We start from the raw sequence: 6,524 nt of genomic DNA, 5'->3' as shown, positions 1-6,524 counted from the left end.
ATGCACAGTATGATCTCGATCTTTTTGTACTTACTTAGGCCTGATTTGTGTCCCAGTATATGGTCTATTCTGGAGAACGTTCCATGTGCACTGGAGAAGAATGTATATTCTTCTGCTTTAGGATGAAATGTTCTGAATATATCTGTTAAGTCCATCTGGTCCAGTGTGTCATTCAAAGCCATTGTTTCCTTGTTGATTTTTTGATCAGATGATCTGTCCATTGCTGTGAGTGGGGTGTTGAAGTCTCCTACTATTATGGTATTATTATGGATGAATTTCTTTATGTTTGTGATTAGTTGGTTTATATATTTGGGTGCTCAAACATTTGGAGCATAAATGTTTACAATTGTTAGGTCTTCTTGGTGGATAGACTCCTTAATTATGATATAATGCCCTTCTTCATCTCTTGTTACAGTCTTTATTTTAAAGTCTAGATTGTCTGATATAAGTATGGCTACTCAGGCTTTCTTTTGTCAACAATTAGCATGATAGATGGTTCCCCATCCCCTTACTTACCATCTGAAGGTGTCTGTAGGTCTAAAGTGGGTCGCTTGTAAACAGCAAATAGATGGATCTTATTTTCTTATCCATTCTGTTACCCTATGTCTTTTTATTGGAGCATTGAGTCCATTGACATTTAGAGTGGGTACTGAAAGATATGAATTTATTGCCATTATGTTGCTTGTAGAGTTGGAGTTTCTGGTGGAGTTCTCTGGTCCTTTCTAATCTTTGTTGCTTTTGGTATGTATTTATTTATATAAATATGTATTTTCATCTTTTCTCCCCTCAGAATATCCCCCTTAAAATTTCTTGCAGCGTTGGTTTAGTGATCACAATCTCCTTTAATTTTTGTCTGGGAAACTTTTTATCCATACTTCTATTTTGAATGACAGCCTTGCTGGATAAAGAATTCTTGGCTGCATATTTTTCTGAATCAGCACATTGAATATATCCTGCCACTCCTTTCTGGCCTGCCAAGTTTCTGTGGATAGGTCTGCTGCAAACCTGATCTGTCTTCCCTTGTATGTTAGGGACTTTTTTCCCCTTACTGCTTTCATGATTCTCTCCTTGCCTGAGTATTTTGTGAATTTGACTATGATATGCCTTGTTGATGGTCGGTTTTTGTTGAATCTAATGGGGGTCCACTATGCTTCCTGGATTTTGATGTCTGTGTCTTTCCCCAGGTTAGGAAAGTTTTCCACTATGATTTGCTCACATAACCCTTCTACCCCTATTTCTCTTTCTTCCTCTTCTGGGACCCCTATGATTCTGATGTTGTCCCTTTTTAATGAGTCACTGATTTCTCTAATTCTTAAATTGTGCTCTTTTGCCTTAATCTCCCTCTCTCTTTTTTTTTTTTTTTTGCTTCATTATTCTCCATAAGTTCATCGTCTATATCACTGATTCTCTGTTCTGCCTCATCCATCCTTGCTGCTGCTGCATCCATCTGTGATTGCAGCTCAGTTATAGCATTTTTTTTTTTAATTTTTTTTTTCAACGTTTATTTTTATTTTTGGGACAGAGAGAGACAGAGCATGAACGGGGGAGGGGCAGAGAGAGAGGGAGACACAGAATCAGAAACAGGCTCCAGGCTCTGAGCCATCAGCCCAGAGCCTGACGTGGGGCTCGAACTCACGGACCGCGAGATTGTGACCTGGCTGAAGCTGGACGCTTAACCGACTGCGCCACCCAGGCGCCCCCAGTTATAGCATTTTTAATTTCATTCTGGCTATTTTTTACTTCTTTTATCTCTGCAGAAAGGGATTCTAATCTATTTTTGACTCCAGCTAGTATTCTTATTATTGTGATTCTAAATTCTGGTTCAGACATCTTGCTTGTATCTGTGTTGGTTAAGTCCCTGGGTGTCGTTTCTTCCTGCTCTTTCTTTTGGGGTGAATTCCTTTGTTTGGTCATTTTGAAGGGAGAAAAGGAATTAATGAGGTAGAAAAGTTAAAATTAAAAAAATTAAAATTGAAAAATTAAAAACAAACACATACACACACACAAAATTGAATAAATGATGCTAGACCCTAGGTGTGTTTTGGTCTGGGTGGTGAAAGGGTCTTGGTAGAATAGAGAAAAAATGGGGTAAAAAAAGGATATCATTTGAAAATTTGAAAAAATGAATACACTCAAATATAATAAAATGAAATGATGGAAGTAAAATTGAATTTGAAAAATTTACAAAAAAGTAAAAAATATAGTTGAAATAATTAAAAAATATATATTTTAAAAAATAATTGAAAATAAAAAGATTTTTTCTCTTTCTGTATTTGAGAAAAGAAAAGAAAAGAAAAAGAAAGAGAAAAAAAAAGAAAATTGAATAGATGGACCAGTAAACAGACTGAAATACATTTGAAATTACTTTGTTTTCTCCTAGAAGTCTAACTATGAAGTGCTTTATAGTCCATAAACTAAGCAGGCAGAGAGATTTGTGTTCCTGAAGAACAAGGTTGGCCCAGTTGGGCGGGGCTTCATGTAATGGTCCATTCTCCACTAGATGGCGCTGCTTAGCCTACGCTTTGGAGGGAGTGTTGTGGTGCTTTTAAGTGTGTATGCGCATGCGCGGGAGTGGTGAAAATGGCGTCACCCAGCTACCAGTCTCTAGTATTGGAACTCTGTTCTCCTCGATCAGCAATCACACACCCATCTTTTGTTGTCCTTTCTGTCTGGCTTCCATCCACTTTCCACTTTTACACTGTCCATGACCAAGCCTCTGGCAGCACTTCCCTCCTGAGTTTTATCTCAGATGTGGCTATTTTTCCCAACCCCTTACTTCTGAAGCACTGCGGCTTTGACCCATTCTGCCCCTCTGTGGGAGGGTCTTACCAAGCAATGGCCGGGTGTCAGCTGCACCCAGGAACGTTCACAGGACCGTGCTGCTGCAGATGCCTGGAGACTGCAGCTGGGCACCAGCCTGCCCCAGAAAAAGTTCGCGTGATGGTGGCAGCAGCAGTGTTTCAGGGATTATGGAAAATCACAGCACACATCTGGCACATGGCTTCACCCCCAATGACCTTGTTCCAGCCCCAGCAAATGTGGTTGTTCTCCCAGGTCCGCTGGGGCCTTTGGGGGAACCACACAGCCTCTACCAGGTGTCCTCCCAGCAGGGGAACCACCTTTCCCCATGTGGCACCGAAGACCTCTGGACTTCATTCTGTTCCTGGGGATTCGCCCTTCCCTCCAGAGCACCACCAGGTATCAAGCTGCAGGGTTTCAGACTCTGCACTCCCCCTGTTTATAGAGTCTTAATGGAAGTTAAACCCTCTCCTTTCTCCTTTCTCCCTTTTTAGTTCAGTCCCTGTGGCTGTTTCCACTTTTCCACTTTCTCTCCAGCTGCTTTTGGTGGAGGGTGTTTTTCCCGTATTCCCCCCCACCCATCTCTGTCCTCTCTCCGCAAGCAAAAACAGCTCCCTGTCCTCTGTGGCTTCTCTCTCCCCCAGTTCACTCTCAGCGCTGTGTACCTCCTGAGTGCTGTGGTTCAGGTTGTGCAGCTTGTTGTGTTAATCCTCAAGTCAGTTTTCTAGGTGTGCAGGATGGTTTAGTGTTGGTCTGGCTGTATTTCATGGAGGCGAGAGGCACAAAAAACTTCCATGCTGTTCCTCCATCTTGGCTCCTCCAGTGCATATCCACCTTTATCCTACATTTCCCTACTTAGGATGATGTATTTTGTATGTTTTATGCAGATGTTCCATGTTGCTAAGTTATTTTCTAATTCCTTTTACTATGAGTTTTTTAAAATTATGAATGACTGTTAAATTTTACTGAATGCATTTCAGTGATCTATTAGAGTGGTTCTGTAGTTTTATTCTTTAAGCTATTCATGGGTAAATGACATTTAGCTATCTTCTTCTTTTTTAAGTTTTAATTTTAATTCTAGTTAGTTAACAGCATCATATTAGTTTCAGGTGTACTATACAGTGATTCAACACGTTTATACATTGCCTGGTACTCATCATCTTCTAATATTAAACTACCTTGCATTCTCAGATAAACCTGACTTGGCCATGGGTGCAGTACTGTTAGAATTTGTTTGCTATAGTTTCATTTAGATTTCTGGATATTTATGCATGAGGAAAATGGGCCTTTAGTTTTTCTTTATTGTATATCCAAGTCTGGTTTGGATACTAAAGTTATACTAGCCTCAGAGAATAAATAAGGGTGTTTATACAAAGAGGGAATATTCCCTTATTGGTTTTATATATGATTGAAATGATCATTTCTTTGAATGTTTGGTAGGAAATGTCTACAACATTTTACATTCCTCTTCCCCCACCATACTTATTTTTCTGAGTGGGAAGATTTTATTTTATTTATTTTATTTTATTTTTCTGAGTGGGAAGATTTTAAACTACTGCTTCAGTTAATTTAAGATTTATAAGGCTATCCAGAAATCTTATTTCTTCTTTTATTAGTTGTAGTAAGTTATACTTTTCTAAGAATTTTTATCTAAGTTTTCAAATTTATTGGAATAAAGTATTTATTGGAATAAATTCTCTGGTTACCTTTATAATGTCTACTACAGTTGTATCTACCTATTATTAATTATATATTTCTGAATTTCTCATTTTTTCATTGTTTTTACCAGAGCCTTGTCTATTTTGTTATTTTTTCAAAGAACCAAGTTAAAAAATATATATTTATCACACTGTATTTTAGTTACCAGTTTATCAGTATCCCATTTGACTGGGGGCTCCTTGAAAGCTAGAGAGTGTCACATTCATTTTGCCTTGAAGTAGGTAACAGATTATTTGCTAAATGAATAACAAACAATATTTCTATTCAAATTCTGTGTATTTTTCCATGATTACTGAGTGTTAAATCTCCAAATATGTATGTATGTAGGTATGTATGTATTTATCTATTTATTTATTGTCAACTTAGCTAACATACAGTGTAGTCTTAGCTTCAGGAGTAGATTCCAGTGATTTATCACTTATATACAACACCCTGTACTCAACCCAACAAGTGCCCTCATCATTGCCATTCACCCATTTTCCGCACCCTCCCAACCCTTCATGCCCATCAACCCTCAGTTCTCTGTTTTTAAGAATCTCTATGGTTTGCCCCTCTCTCTTCTTGTATCTTATTTTTCATTCCCTTCCCCTATGGTCATCTGTTAAGTTTCTAAAATTCCACATATGAGTGAAATCATATGGTATCTGTCTTTTTCTGACTGACTTATTTTTCTTAGTATAATACCCTCCAGTTTCATCCACACTGTTGCAAAGATTTCATTCTTTTTCACTTCCAAGTAGTATTCCATTGTGTGTATATATATATATATATATATATATATATATATATATATATATACCACTTCTTCTTCTTCTTCTTCTTCTTCTTCTTTTTTTACACTTATTTATTTTTGAGAGACAGAGCACTAGTGGGAGAGGGGCAGAGAGAGACAGACAGACAGACAGACAGACAGACAGAATCCAAAGCAGGCTCCAGGCTCTGAGTTGTCAGCACAGAGCCTGATGTGGGGCTCGAACTCACAAACTGTGAGATCATGACCTGAGCCAAAGTTGGACGCTCAACCAACTGAGCCCTGACATCTTCTTTATCCATTCATCAGTTGATGAATATTTGGACTCTTTCCATACTTTGGCTATTGTTGATAGTGCTGCTATAAACATTGGGGTGCATGTGCCCCCTTTGAATCAGCACTCTTGTATCCTTTGGATAAATTCCTAGTAGTGCAATTGCTAGGTCTTGGGTAATTCTATTTTTAATTTTTTGAGGAACCTCCACACTGTTTTTCAGAATCCACAACTATTCTATAATCTGATTTAAAATCCTCAAATTCAAAGAAGAAACTTATACCAAAGCTTTGGCTCAGCTTGTACTAAATCATTTAAAAAATTTGTAACTTTGAGGCATTTTATTATAAGAAGCTGGCACTCATACATAAACTAACAAGAACTTAAAATTCATTACACATTTACTTCATTTTTTTAGCTTGACTGTGTAGTAAATCTTTAGCTTCCTTGATTTTGGCTGCTATATAAGGAGATTCTCCCTTGTCTGGGTGATTTAAAAGGATACTTCATCAGCAAGCATCTCTTATTTTTCCTTTATTGGCAGTAGGGCTTGTGCCTAATATTAATGCTGCTTCTCATTTTGTCATTTTGGGTTCAAATGCAGCTCTATAATAGCCAACACTGAAAGCAGATTTTTGTAGACTTTGAAAAATTTGTTATGCTTGAGGTTCCATATATGTCATGGCTTGAAGAACATAGCAGCCTGCAAATCCTGCAGCAGCCATGGTCAGTCCAACTGCTGCCCCTATACTGGCCATGATTCTGGCTCAGCTCCCTGACCTCCACTGAGCACAAGCATGTGGTCAAAGAACCAACTTTTGCTTTTTTTTTAGCTTCTCTGTTATTTTTTGTTTTCTCCTTCCTTGATAGTTGTCTTATCTTGGTTACTTTCTTTGAGTTTACTCTTCAGCTCTTTTTCCTACCTTTTTTCTTTTTAAAGTTTTTTTTTTTATTTTTGAGAGAGAGAAGGAGAGAGGGTGT

At 38.0% G+C, this 6,524-nt stretch overlaps 1 pseudogene; it reads right to left on the bottom strand.

The window, feature by feature from the left end:
* Positions 1 to 5,944: 5,944 nt before the first annotated feature.
* On the bottom strand, positions 5,945 to 6,301 carry LOC112854357 (mitochondrial import inner membrane translocase subunit TIM14 pseudogene; annotated as a pseudogene).
* Between the last annotated feature and the right edge of the window lie 223 nt (positions 6,302 to 6,524).

Source organism: Puma concolor, chromosome D2, assembly GCF_028749965.1.
Source record: "Puma concolor isolate L17-30 chromosome D2, mPumCon1.1.hap2, whole genome shotgun sequence".
Classification (NCBI taxonomy): Eukaryota; Metazoa; Chordata; class Mammalia; order Carnivora; family Felidae; genus Puma; species Puma concolor.
Note: the sequence above shows the minus strand (reverse complement) of the source record. Positions and strands in the feature narration are given on the sequence as shown.